General features: G+C 44.2%; 1 long non-coding RNA gene across 1 annotated transcript; it reads left to right on the top strand.

Moving 5' to 3' along the window:
- The first annotated feature begins 1,213 nt into the window (after positions 1-1,213).
- Positions 1,214-14,027, top strand: LOC131384355 (uncharacterized). The gene is made up of 2 exons (XR_009215128.1): positions 1,214-2,096; positions 13,817-14,027. It is a non-coding gene; the product is annotated as an uncharacterized LOC131384355 (long non-coding RNA).
- The last annotated feature ends 491 nt before the right edge of the window (positions 14,028-14,518 follow it).

The following is a 14,518-nucleotide window of genomic DNA, read 5'->3' as shown; positions in this document are numbered from 1 at the left end:
TCCCCACACTTTCCATCTCGTTCTTCCTGCTCTAGTAACACCATCCACTGCCTGTGGTTTCCCTACACGCAGATTCCGCACCTGAGCTCATGTGGCTCTCTTGCCTGTGAGGCTTGGAGCCTTTTTCCTGGCTAACTCCTTTGGTGTCATCTACCAATCCCCTAAACCCCAGAGGGAATGCATACTCCTCTTCTGTGCTCTGTAACATCCAGGAGTTTTCACTGACCACTTACCATTAAATATGTCAGTCTTATGTTTGTCTGTAGTTCCTTTCAGGTGAGAATCACGTCTTAACTTATGTGTGGCTGCAGGACCTAGCATAGTTCCTGAAACACGAGAAGTTCTCTGTAAGCATTCTATAAACTGATTGTGCCCATTAATGACTGAAAAGTGCAGCTTAGAAGGACACTGTTTCTCCACCCCAAAGAACAGTGTCCAGGCTCTCTCCGTCAAGAACCAGCAATGTATACTATTTACACTGGGCCCTTCCTGCCCTAAACAAGTTGCCAACTAAAATAATTCATTGTTAGCCCTAGGGAAAATCCAACCCTGGTTTCTCAATTGATTTCCTCCTCACACTGTCTGCTGGGTATTTGACTAATGTCCTTACAGGTAAAGACAATCCAACTCCAGCTGACTGGATCATCTAGAGGAAAGAGACCGTGGAGGTGACAGAAGTTGTTTTGCCTAGCCCTTTAGCATTGACCTGCTTCAAGATCTCCAGGAAATTGTAGAAGGTTGGGAAAGACACACATTGACACTCCCATTGCAATGCAGACCCTGGTGCCAGTCTCCCCTGTCAAGTCCCATGTGACTAGAACTGCTGAAATCCACCTCAATTCTTTGCTGATTTCTTGGGTGACCTTGCAAGACATATTTCCCTGGGCAACTATTTACCAAGCCCTAAATATTGTCCCTCCTTGGCTGGGAGTGGTGGTTCACTCCTATAATCTCAGCACTTTGGGAGGCTGAGGCAGGCGGATCACAGGTCAAGAGATCGAGATCAGTCTGGTCAACATAGTGAAACCCTGTCTCTACTAAAAATACAAAAATTAGCTGGGCATGGTGATGGGCACCTGTAATGCCAGCTACTCAGGAGCCTAAGGCAGGAGAATCACTTGAACCCAGGAGGCAGAGGTTGCAGTGAGCCAAGATTGCACCACTGCACTCCAGCCTGGGCGATGGAGTGAGACTCCGTCTCAAAAAGAAAAAAAAAATTTGTCCCTCCTGTCTCCAAACTCCCTGAGGAACCAGCCAAGTTCAGCCACTTGAACTAGTGAGATAAGCTCTGGACTATGAGTCAAGGAGGAAGTCTCAAGCCATATTCAGCTGCTAGTCAAGTCATTTCACCTCTCAGACTCTGGATTTCTTCATCTGAAAGATGTAGGACTGGCTGATCTGTAAGGTCCCCAGCAGCCCCAAAGTCCATTATTCTCTATTTCAATAACCCCATCACAAAGGATACCTTCTCTGATCCACTCAGTCAGAATTCACACCAAATGAGTTCCTTGAGAGTTGGGATATCATTTTGCTCATCTTTGCATTCCCCTAAGAAACAACATGACTTGATCTAGTTTAAATTCAATGAATTGTTTAGAGCTTCAATTAAAATATTAAAGCAAATGATCACCAAGTAGAAACTACAGAGAAGATGCCCAGTGGAAGTCGTGGTGTTCAGGTCATGACTTCTCATAATTTAAAAGTTTTCCTCCTTCATTGTCTGGACAACCCTGAGAAACCCTGTCTTTGCCATCAAGAGAGAATCAAGACAATGATATGGAAATGACTAGCCTTGAATATCTGAAAAGACCAAGTTAGTGTTCTTAGGTGCAAGAAATACCTGAAGGAAAACAAACAGGTCTGGAATAGCCACCCTGACTCCAGGGAGCAGCAGCCAGGGAACAGTTGCCTCAGACCATCCCAGTAAGGCAAATCCACTGTTCTCCTGGAGTCTCCCCACTCTCCACTCAAATTCCCAGTGAAGTCACATGTCCACCTTTTGGTCACAAAAGAGGGCAGAAAGCCTGATTGACAGACCTGCTGAGGTCAAGGAAGGAAGAGCTGACAGAGGGAAAGTCCACCAGTGGTTATAAGAAGTAAGAAGCCGCCGATGTCCACTCTCTTGAGAGCCTCAAGAGAGGGAGGCAGAGTCACATATGAGGGAAATCCTTGTCCCCACTGCCATAAAAATGTACACTATGGTCTTTCACCATTGGTCACTGACAGTGAGGTGGGGAATGGGGTTGGGGAGCCCTACCAAATGAGACTGGTGCGATTTTGCCTTCCTTTTTTGAGGATAATTTTGAAGAAAAACTTTGCCTTGTCAGGCATGTTGTAGTTTATTCAAGGTGACAAAAAAAATTCATTGGGAAGACAGAAGTGGGCAGATCACTTGAGGCCAGAAGTTTGAGACCAGCCTGGACAACATGGCAAAACCTCGTCTCTACTAAAAATACAAAAATTAGCCAGGTATGATGGCACATGCCTGCAATGCCAGCTACTCTGGAGGCTGAGGCATGAGAATCACTTGAACCCAGGAGGCAGAGGTTGCAGTGAGCACAGACTTTGTCACTGCATTCTAGCCTGGGTGACAGAGCAAGACTCTTTCTAAAACAAAAACAAAAACAAAAATTTTTTTGGGATCTTCTCACTAGGAAAATGGAGGGCCCCCCCTTACATTTCAACTTAATATTACACACACACACACACACACACACACACACACACACGCACACACCCCTCAGCTTGAGATATAATTCACATATCATAAAATTCATCTTTCTAATATGCGCAATTCAGTGGTTTTCAGTATATTTACAGAGCTGTGCAACCATCACTCATTATCTAATTTTAGAACACTTCATCACCCCCAAAAGAAACCCCAAATCCTTGGCAGTCTCTCCCCTATTTCCTCCAATTCCCGCTAGTCTACTTTCTGTCTCCGTGGATTTGCCTATTCCGGACATTTCATGTAAATGGAATCATACAATATATGGTCTTTTGTGATTGTGACTGACTCATTTTACCTTAGTATATTTTCAAGGTTCATCCATGCTATAATATGAATCAGTACTTTATTCTTTTTATGGCCAAGTAATATTCCACCATATAGGTATATCACATTTTGCTTATCCACCAGTTGATGGACATTTGGGTTCTTTCCACTTTTTAGCTATTATGCATAATATTGGTAGGAACATTCATGTGCAAGATTTTGTGTGTGAATATATTCTTTCATTTTGCCGGGGGGTGGGGTGGGAATATACCTAGGTGTGGAATTTCTGGGTTTTATGTTAACTCGATGCTATGCTTTTGAGGAATGGCCAGACTGTTTTCAAAAGTGCCTGCATTTTATATTCCTACAAGCAGTGTTGGAGGGTTTCAATGTCTCCTCATCCTCACCAACACATTATTATTTGCCTTTTTTATTGTAGCCATCCTAGGGACTGTGAAGCGGTGTCTCATTGTGGTTTTTATTTGCATTTCCTTAATAGCTAATGATGTTGGCCATCTTTTCTTATATGCTTATGGACCATTTGTATATCTTTTGGGGAGAGATGTCTATTCAGATTCTTTGCCCATTTTTCATTGGATTTATTGTTATTATTATTGAGTTGATGGTGTTCTTTATGTATTGTGGATACTAGACTTTCATCAAAGATTTAATTTTGCAAATGTTTTCTCCCATTCCATGGGCCTGTATTTTCACTTTCTTGCTAGTATCCTTGGAAATACTAAAGTTTTACTTTGGGTGAAGTACAATTTGTCTGTTTTTTTCTCTTGTCACTTGTGCTTTTGATGTCATGTCCAAGAAACTATTGCCTAACCCAAGATCACAAAGATTTACTCCTACATTTTCTTCTAAGAATTTTAGCTCTTGCATTTAGGTCAGTGATCTATTTTGAGTTAACTTTTGTGTATGGTGTGAGGTAGAGTCCAATATCATTTGTTTTACATGTGGATACCCAGTTGTCCCACATCACTGGTTGAAAAGGCTCCCCTTTGACCACTAAATTGTCTTGACACCATTATAAAAAATCAGTTGCCTATAAATGTAAGAATTTCTGAACTGCCAATTCTATTTCAATGATCTACATATTTATCTTTATGCCAGTACCACACTGTCCTCATGACTGTAGCTAAGTAGCAAATTGTGAAATCTGGAAGTGTGAATCCTCCATCTTTGCTCTAATTTTTAAGATTTGTTGTCTATTCTGAGTCCCTTGCATTTCCGTATGACTGGTAGGACCAGCTTATCAATTTCTGTTAAAAATCCAGCTGGGATTTTTGATAGGGATTGTGTTGAACTGTAGATCAATTTGGGGAGTATTGCCATCTTAACAATATGAAGTTTTCCAGTCTGTGAACATGGATGTCTTTCCATTTAGTTAAGTCTTCTTTAATTTCTTTTAATAATGTGTTCTAATTTTCAGTGTACATGTCTTGCACATCTTTCACTACATATATTCCCCGAGTAATCATTTTTGATGCCATTTTTAATTGAATTGTTTTCATAATTTCATGTTCAGATTGTAATCGTTGCTAGTATACAAAATACAATGGATTTTTGTATATGCATTATAATTTGTAACCTACAACCTTTCTGAGCTCATTCATTAATTCATAACAATGTGTATGTGTGTGTTTCTCAGCATTTTCTATATGCAAAATCACGTCATCTACGATAGTTTTACTTCTTCCTTTAAAATCTGGGTGCCTTTTATTCATTTTTCTTGCCTAATTGTCCTAGATAGAACCTTCAGTATATTATTCAGTAGGGTTAGTGAGAGCAGTCATCCTTGTCTTCTTCCCAATCTTAGGGGAAAAGCTTTCAGTCTTTCACCATTAATGTTAGATGTGGGAGGTTTGTAGGTGCTTTTATCAAGTTAAGGAAGTTCACTCCCATCCCTAGTTTGTTGAGTGTTTTTATCATGAAATTTTATCAAATTGTCAAATGCTTGTTCTGCATCTATTGACGTGATCATGTGGCTTTTGTCCTTTATTTTTAGTATGGTGTATTACATTGATAGATTTTCTTTTTTCTTTCTACTTATTTTTTACTTTTTTTTGAAAGGGTCTTACTATGTCACCCAGTGGTGTGATCATGGCTCACTGCAGACTTGACCTCCCAAGATTAAGTGATCCTCTCACCCCAGCTTCCCAAGCACCTGAGACCATAGGCACATGCAATGACACCTAGCTAATTTAAAAATTTTTTTTTTTTTGTAAAGACAGCGTCTCACTATGTTGCTTAGGCTGGTCTTGAACTCCTGGACTGAAGCTATTCTCCCACCTTGGCCTCCCAAAGTGCTGGGATTACAGGTGTGAGCCACTGCGCCTGGCCTACTGAGTGATTTTCAAATGTTAAGCCAATCTTGCATTCCTGGGATAAATCCCACTTGGTCATGATGTATAATCCTTTTTATATGTTGCCATGTTCATTTTGTTAGTATTTTGTTGAAGATTTTTGCATCTATATTTATAAGTGATATTGATAGTTTTCTTTTTCTTTTTTTTTTTTTTTTTTTGAGATGGAATTTCACTCTTGTCGCCCAGGCTGGAGTGCAATAGCACAATCTCGGCTCACTGCAATGTCCGCCTCCCAAGTTCAAGCAACTCTCCTGCCTCAGCCTCAGAGTAGGTGGGATTACAGGTGCCTGCCACAAGGCCCAGCTAATTTCTGTATTTTTAGTAGAGATAGGGTTTCACCATGTTGGCCAGGCTGGTCTCGAACTCCTGACCACCCACCTTGGCCTCCCAAAGTGCTGGGATTATAGGCATGAGCCACTGTGCCCAGCTGATAGTTTTCTTACGATGTCTTCTGGTTTTGGTATCTGGGTAATACTGAACTCATGAAATAAGTTGGAAAGTGTTACTATTCCATTTTTGAAAGAGTATAAAGGACTTATTTTAATTCTTTAAACATTTAGTGGAATTCACCAGTGAAGCCATGAGGGCCTGGAATTTTCTGTGTGGGAAGTTTTTGAGATAGTATAATGCAATTTCTTTTCTTGTCCTATTCGGATTACCTGTTTCTTGAGATAGTTTTAGTAGTCTGTGTCTTTCTAAAAATGTGTGTGTTTTATCTAGGCTATCCACTTTGTTCATAGTATCTCCTTAAAATCTTTTTTACTTCTTTTTTTAAAATTTTATTTTAGGTTCGGGAATACATGTGAAGGTTTGTTACACAGAGAAACACGTGTCACAGGAGTTTGTTGTACATATTATTACATCACCCAGGTATTAAGCTCAGTGATCAATAGTTCTCTTTTCTGCTCCTCTCTGTCCTCGCACCCTCCTCCATCAAGCAGACCCCAGTGTTTGTCATTTCCTTTTTTGTGTTTATAAGTTCTCATCATTTAGCTCCCACTTACAAGTGAGAACACACAGTATTTGGTTTTCTGTTCCTGCATTAGTTTGCTAAGGATGATAGCCTCCATCCATGTTCCTGCAAAAGACATGATCTTGTTCTTTTTATGGCTGCACCTTTTTATTTCTTTAAGGTTGGTAATAATGTTCCCTCTTTCATTCCTAATTTTAGTGTTTTAGTAACTTGAGTCTCTCTCTCTCTGTATCTCTCTCTCTCTCTCTCTCACCTTCTCTTTCTCTCTGTCTCTCTCTCTCTTTCTGTCTCTCTTTTTCTCACTTTGGTCAGTCTAGCTAAAGATTTGTCAATTTTGTTCATCTCTTCAAAGAACCAATTTTTCGTTTCATTTTTTTTCTATTGCTTTTCTATTATTAAGGTGGTTCTTGATACAAGCTACTTGAGTCAGGGAAACACAGACTAGGACAATTTCTTTGAGCAGCAGGATTGAAACTCAACATGTCTATTTTCCTCCATACCAGGGTTCTCTATATTAGTGTCTCCCCTATCACCTCTACCCTGGAATACTACGACAAAGAAAACAGAGATCACACTATTACTTGGGGTCTGTGGGAGGACAACAGTTCCATTAAATCCATAGACATTTCTGAAACATCTCTAACAAGCTCTGCAGGAGGCACTGAGGGAGATGGAGATGAATAGCTAGAACCAGCTATGACTGCTCAGACCCACAGTGTCACTGGGGAGACACACATATGTACAACCAATTTTATTAGCACAGGTCAGAGTACAGTGGTGGTTGTGACCAAGAGTGAGCAAAATGCTGTGGGAACATGGGTTAGGGGTAATTAATCTGTATGGAAGAATCAGGGAACAGAGGGGTTAGCATTTGAGGTAAGTCTTGAAGAGTGGGTAGAATTTTGGAAAAAATCATGAGCCAAGGCAGGGAATGGTGGGAAGCCAAGTCTGGCAGGGATGCAGTGTACTGGGGAAAGGAACAGGCTGGACAGAAGAGTTAGGGCTAGACTTCGGAGGGACCCAAAGGGTCTGCGAAGGAGCTAGAACTTCATCCTGAAGAAACTAAGAATCCACTGAAGGGCTATGAGCAGAAGGATGACATGACTATTCTGTTGGGATTTGGGACAGCAACAGAACCCTAAGTTGTTTTTTTCAGACCCTGTCACACTCATAGAAGCAAGCAGAGATGGCTGCTTTCTGTTGACCAGTCCCTCCCTGGGACTCTCTCCTCCCTAGCCTTCCATAGGGTAGCACTTCCCTAGTTTTCTTCCTACCGCTCTGGCTATGCCTTTTGTCTCCTTAGCAGGCTCCTCTTCTTCTGCTCATTCTTTAAATGTTGGTGTTCCTCAGAGTTTTGTTCTAGATCCTTTTCTCTTCTCACTAGAACATTCTTCCTTGGAGATCTTATATGTTGCTATGGCTTCAATGACCAACTATAGACTGGTAATTCTCACATCTGTATATAGCCTGTCCAGACCCCTCTCCTTAGCTTTAGACCCATAAGATCTAACTGCCCCGTGAACGTCTCCATTTAGGTGCTATATTCATTAGAATCCCTTTCCTGTGAATAAAAGGAAATCCCAAATAAAATGGTTCAAACAAGATAGAAGTGCAGAGGTATTAAGTCCAGGCCTGGTGTGACGGATCCACAGTGTCAGGGTCTCAGGATTCTTCTACCTATAATTCTGCCACCCTCAACCCTCAGCTGATCCAGGATGGCCACTCAGGCTCTAGCAGGAAGGAGAAACCAGTGACAGAGCATACTGTTTCTCTTCCAAGACACTTCCCAGAATTCACAATACATGTGCCTATATCCTTCTGGCCAGAACTTAGAGGTCCACACATGGTTTTTATTCTGAGTGACCATGTGCCCAGTCAGAAAAATTGGAGTGAAGAAAAACTATCAAACAAGTTCTGCAGATGCCCCACAAATACCTCAAATGCAATATGCCCAAAACGGAACTCCTCGCTTTCAACCACTTTCAACCCGTCCACATCCACTCACCCCCAAACCTCTTCCTGGCTTCTCCATCTCATCTGACCCTAGTATCCAGCTAGCTGCCCAAGACAGAAACCTGGGAGTCATATCTCTGAAACCTGTCTCTATTCTCTAGTCATCATGATCTTCCAGGTCAACTGCAACAGTTTCACCCCTCGTCTCATAACACCCATTCTTCCTTCATCAAATGCATTCTCTACATCTGCATTGTCCAATATGATGGTCTCTAACTGTATGTGGCCTGGAGCACTCAAAAGGTAACTAGGCCAATTCAAAATGTGCTATAAGTGGCCAGGCACGGTGGCTCACGCCTGTAATCCCAGCACTTTGGGAGGCCGAGACGGGCGGATCATGAGGTCAGGAGATCGAGACCATCCTGGCTAACATGGTGAAACCCCGTCTCTACTAAAAATACAAAAAATTTAGCTAGGCGTGGTGGTGGGCGCCTGAAGTCCCAGCTACTCGGGAGGCTGAGGTAGGAGAATGGCGTGAACCCAGGAGGCGGAGCTTGCAGTGAGCCAAGATCGCGCCACTGCACCCCAGCCTGGGCGACAGAGCGAGACTCCATCTCAGAAAAAAAAAAAAGTGCTATAAGTGTAAAATACACACCAGATTTCATAGACTTAATATGAAGAAAGTAAAATATGTTAGTATTTCTATGTTGATTATATGTTAAAATCATAATATATTTATATGTTGGATTAATTTATTTAAAATTAATTTCACTTGTTTCTTTTTACATTGTTTATGTGGCTACTAGAAACATTTTAATTACATATGCGGCTCCCATTTGTGGCTCTCATTATATTTCTATTGAAAAGTGTCAATCCACACAAAAGCAAAAAAATCTCTTTCTAAAACATGCATCTGAACATGTCACACATCTTAAAAGCTTTCAGTGGCTTATTGTCTGTAGGATAAAGTTCATTCTACTCAACATGGTTTTCAAGCCCTCCTTGACCCAGTCCCTGCCCTACCCTCCAGCCTCATGTCTTACCCCCTCTTCCCCCCATCTGCCCCTTGCATGCTACACTCAGGTCCTGTGTGCTTCTTTCAGTTCCTTCAGTGTACTATGGGTCTGTAGCCTCTGGGCCTGCACACATGCTGTTCACTGTGCCTGGAACACTCTTGCCCCTCTTCACCTGCTTAATGGTCTGCTCATCTTTCTAGCCGCAGCATAGACACATGTCTTCCCTGAGAGGCCTTCTCAGCTATCCTGCTTCTCTGAGCTCCCATTACTTCTCTATCCTGCCCACCCCACCTCACCGCCAAAAACAGTGTGCCAAAGAACTATGTTCTTTTCTCAGACTGTTTGGAATCTTGCCTGTCATGTTCACTGTGGTGTCGCCAGCACCTACAGCAAACGTTGGTGCATAGTCAGCCATTAACAAGTATTTGCTGAATAAATGAATGAATCAATGCATAACATCCCAAAGTCATGTAGACAAAGTTTCAGATGGAGGGTACAGCCAGGCTAGATGACTTCTTAGTCTTAAAGACGTGGCCATCCAGTGACCATTAGGTTACCAGTCTGGGAGGTGAGGCAAAGGGAAACTCATAAGACAGCACCCTGTAACTACTTAAATCATATCCTTGAATTTCCTTACACATCACCCTGTCTTCAGCCCCTCTCCAGGCCTGGACAGGCCATTTATTGGGACCCAGGCCACCACTGTCTTTTCCTCCTTCCTAGGAAGGACGAACAGCACTGGTTCTCCTCCCAGGAAAGCACCCTGGCATTTACCCCACATTTTCAGCAAGAGCCATATTGAGGATTCTTGCTGGAGATGAGCATCTTAAGAGTGGGGTGGGGGTGGGTAGAAATGGAGGAAGGAGATAAGGAGGAGGGAGTAAGGAGGGTGCCAGTTTTGAGTTGCTTTTGACCCAGCACCAGGAGAACTGATGTGCATATTACTAACGAAGCGTGAGCTTCTCTGTGAAGATTTCCTTTCAGGAGACAGGTGTGTAGGGACCTAGAACTGAAGAAGGAAAAGAACTTGGAGTCATGAAGCCAGAGCAGGGAACCCTGGGGCTCCATTGCTAATTTGCTGTGTGACCTGAAACAAGTCACACAGCCTCTCTGAGCTTCAGTTCCTCACCTATAATAAAAAGAATCTTTGCTTTCTGTACCCCTGGAGGGGCTGTTATAAGAATGGAAGCAGGCAAATGGGTGTAAATGGGCTCTGAAAATACAAGTATCAGAGTAAAAGTCAAGTGAAGTCATGTGAAGGCAAGTGTTTTGAGGCTGTTGTTTGGTTTGGGCAGGAGGTGAGCAGGCAGTTGTGGAAAGGAGGCTGGGAATGGTGGGTGAGAGTGCACCTTCTCTCAACAAAGGTGGATTCATATCAAGGCAGAGCCCCATCCTCCTAGCCATGGCTCAGGAGCCAGATCTGCCTGTTCTAAACCTGCACCAGAAAAGCTAAATCTTGAACAGAACCTTGGAGAAAATAGACCCACCAGGGAACCTTAGGGCCCTGTAAGGACGGAGCACAGTCCCATTTTGGGCACCCTCCCTTAACTCAAGCAAGCGTGAACACAGACACACACACACACCTCCTTTGCAGATGAGGCCCACACTTCAGATCCTCTCCCCAGAACTTTATACCTTACCACCTCCTGCAACCTCTTCCCAACTTGGAAGGTTTCCCAGTGAATTGAAACTGCCCTTAGCCCAGCCAGAGACCACCCTGCCCCGGGCTGGTCCATGTGGAGATCCTGCTCCCAAAAGGGTCCAGCACAGACAAGGTGGCTAGATTCCCCTCTGCCCTACCAAAAGCGGTGGTGGGGTGCACACTGGAGGCCCTTGCTCCTGGAGCAGGCCCTACAGCTGGCAAGGCCACTGCTCAGAGCTTTTATTATCCCCTTCTCTCTTTTCCTTTCACAGCCACGTCAGATCACACAAAGCAATCAGTAGTACCAGTAGTTCCCAACCTGGAGGATTGAAAACACGTTCCCCAGCATGCTGCCAACAGCAGCCAGCATCAAGAGGCTCTGTAATTACAGACATGCAGCAGTTTGTGCTCCTGCTCTCACTCATCTATGAAACTCTTCCATTCTCCTCCTTTCCCATGGTGCCTTTTAAAAGGCAATGTGAGGCTGAGGCCTTCAGAAAAGCAAGTTCCAACTCCCTATTCCACCGTGGACAGACTTTAACCCTCACTACAATTCAGATTCACTCAGTCATGTGTTCATTCCTTCATTTGAAATGCAGTTAATTAAACCTGTCTGTGCTAGCGCCGGGCCAGGTGGTAGGGACACCAAATGTCACCCAGCCCTTACTTTTGAAGAGCTCATGGTCTAATAAGGAAACTAAGGGATATGATTTAAGTAGTTACAGTAAAAATCAAAAAGTGATGTGTGGTAAGGGACATGCCAATCAAATCCTAAGTCAGAGAAAGGTAATGTTGTGAAGGACACCTGCTTCCTGAGAGGCGATATGGTGTAGCGGCTGTGAGTATGGACTCTGAAGAACACAGGCCAGGGTTCAAATCTTGACTTTGCTACTCACTGTATAACCCTAGGATTCATTGGGAGAATTTTGAGGTCACTGTGAGGAAAAGGTGCAGTGCCTGGCATATAGTAGATGCTCAACAAACATCAGCTGCTATACTCAGGGAAGATAGCTTATAACATGAGTTTTCAACTTGTGTGGAGCAAGAAGGTAGGACATTATAGAACAATAGGGATAAAGGAAGAAAATGCAGTGCTTGTATGAAATTCCTTTCGGCTATAGCATAGCCTGTGGGAAGGGAAGAAATATCAAATAAAGACAGTAAGTTGGGCTGGGGTTAAACCCTGGAACAATGAATGGCAAAATGAACTTAAGGAGAGGTAGAGGAACATAGGCAATCTTTTGTTTTTGTGTTAGTCTTTTTTTTAAAAAGAGATATGGTCTTGCTATATTGCCTGGGCTGGCCTTGAACTCCTAGGCTCAAGTGATCTTTCCACCTCAGCCTCGTGAGTAGCTGGGACTACAGGTGCATGCCCCTGCATCTGACAGAGACCATCTTGATAGGGCCAAGAGCCAGCCCAGCCCTAAGCAATGACCCTCATCTTTAGAGCCATATCCAATTAGTCCAAGATTCAGGGTCTCCAAAGTTGGGGAGGCCCCCTTTGGGGAATGGTGCAGTGTTGGCCAGTATCCTAGATTCTGTCCATCTGGGCAGGCCTCTTCCTGCCTCTGCCAGGAGACTGAGCTCTGCAATCAGGGCCAAGAGAGAAGAGCCATTTCTGTTCACAGGAACTAGTGGACATGGCATCTCTGCCCACCAGAAGGCTAGTGTTGGGGCACAAAGGCTGGAGGAGGCCTAAGGAAAGGTGGCCCATGGGGAGGCCAGAGGGAGAGGCCAGGAGAGGCTGATCAGGCCTGTGGTCATTATCACCACCTCCTGTTTTGCTCTGCAGGTAGCAGAACCTCCTCGATCCTTTTTGGGAGTGGGGAAGACTGAGAGCAAAGATGTCATCAAGTGCAAAACAAAGCAAGGAGAGGCCTGCTGGGGGAATGCCAAAGAGAGCAAGGGCCCCCGAGAGTGATTCCCAGCTCAGGGGCACCCCAACCCTGGACTGAGGGGGAAGAGTGGGCATTAAGGATCTGTCTGGGGGTTCACTTCAAGTAAAAGGGATCCTATTGGGAGGCAGCGTGGTAGAGTGGAAAGGATCGTCACCTGGGGGAATCGAGAGGCCTCATTCTTGTCCAGGTTGTGCCTCTCACCTTGTGTGACTTGGAAGAAATCAATTCTCCTTGGCCTCTGTTCCTCCTCAGTAAAAAGGTGTTTTGCTAGGAAGATCTCAGAGGCCTTTTATAACTGAGAAATCTTTCATCTACTCATTTGGAGCACACAGCCTGTGCTCTCAGGATTTGGGGTATTGGAATATGCCCTAAATATTGGAAAGAACCCAGAACAGCCAGACCTGAGAGACTAGGGGAACCCTCTGGAGCCGCCATCCTTCAGGGTGTGCAGAGGTGAGGGCTGCAGAGGGGTGGGGAGAGGAGAGAGAACCACCAGGGAGGGAGGGAGGCAGCCTATCTGAACACCTGACATCTCCAGGACAGAGAAAGTGAACTGGTAGGAGGTTTCTTCTCCCAACTCGAGCTGCCTCAAGATCCTGTGGAAAAGCTGCATTATAATCGATAGCCTCATAAATAAATAAATAGTCAATGCAGCCTGTCTCCAGCTCAGGGCTTCTTCAGGAAAATTGAACCTTGACCCACTTCTGCATGCCCATTCTGGCTTCCTCCCAAGGCCTCCAGAGGGAAAGAACTCTCTCACAGGTCATCCGGGCATCCCCCTGCCTCTGTGCTGGCCTGCCATGTGCCCCATCCCAGGAGGTCAAGCGCTGGGGAGCATGCCCTCTTCCTGACACCCAGTCCCGTGGGGTTCTCTCACAGGCAGGCAGGCAGGTGTCCACACCCTGCAGCTCTTGCCTTGACCTTAATTTTCTCATTCATGGTCAACTCTGCCCTCTGTTTTCAGCTCCTGCTCGTTGCTCCTCACCTTGCCTGGTTTCATGCCTTTCTTCTGACTGCTGCTTGGCACCAAATTGAACCAGCAGCGGGAAGCAGACAGTTGTTCTCCACTACTCGAGAGAGTCTCCTGCTACACCCACCCCTCAGACGATTTGTCATGTATTGTGAATGAGCCCCTCAAGGTCCAATAGAGTAAATTCATTTCTGGGCACAGTAAACTAAGACCCTTGTAATTTACTTTACAGAACAAGCGTGTGCCAGCGAGTTGACTGTAAGGCATTCTTTCCTCTTTCTGACTTCTGTTACAACACTGGAAAAAGCAAATCTCCAACAAACCAAGTTGAATTTTTTTTTTTTTTTGAGACAGGGTCTCACTCTTGCCCAAATTGGGGTCCATAGCACGATCACAGCTCACTGTAGCCTCAAACTCCTGGGCTCAAGGGATCTTCCTGCTTCAGCTTCCTGAGTGGCTGGGATTACAGGTATGTGCTGCCATGCCAGGCTAACTTTATTTATTTTTTATTTTTAGTAGAGATGAGGTCTTGCTATGTTGCCCAGGCCAGTTTTGAACTCCCGGGCTCAAGCAATTCTCCCACTTTGGCCTCCCAGTGTGCTGGGTTTACAGGCATGAACTGCTACCCAGGTTGAATATTTTAGATCCCAGAGACCAAGATGGTGATCAGCCCTGTGTGGTGATGGGCAACTGCCT

This window comes from Hylobates moloch, unplaced genomic scaffold (assembly GCF_009828535.3).
Source record: "Hylobates moloch isolate HMO894 unplaced genomic scaffold, HMol_V3 SCAFFOLD_10, whole genome shotgun sequence".
Taxonomy (NCBI): Eukaryota; Metazoa; Chordata; class Mammalia; order Primates; family Hylobatidae; genus Hylobates; species Hylobates moloch.
Note: the sequence above shows the minus strand (reverse complement) of the source record. Positions and strands in the feature narration are given on the sequence as shown.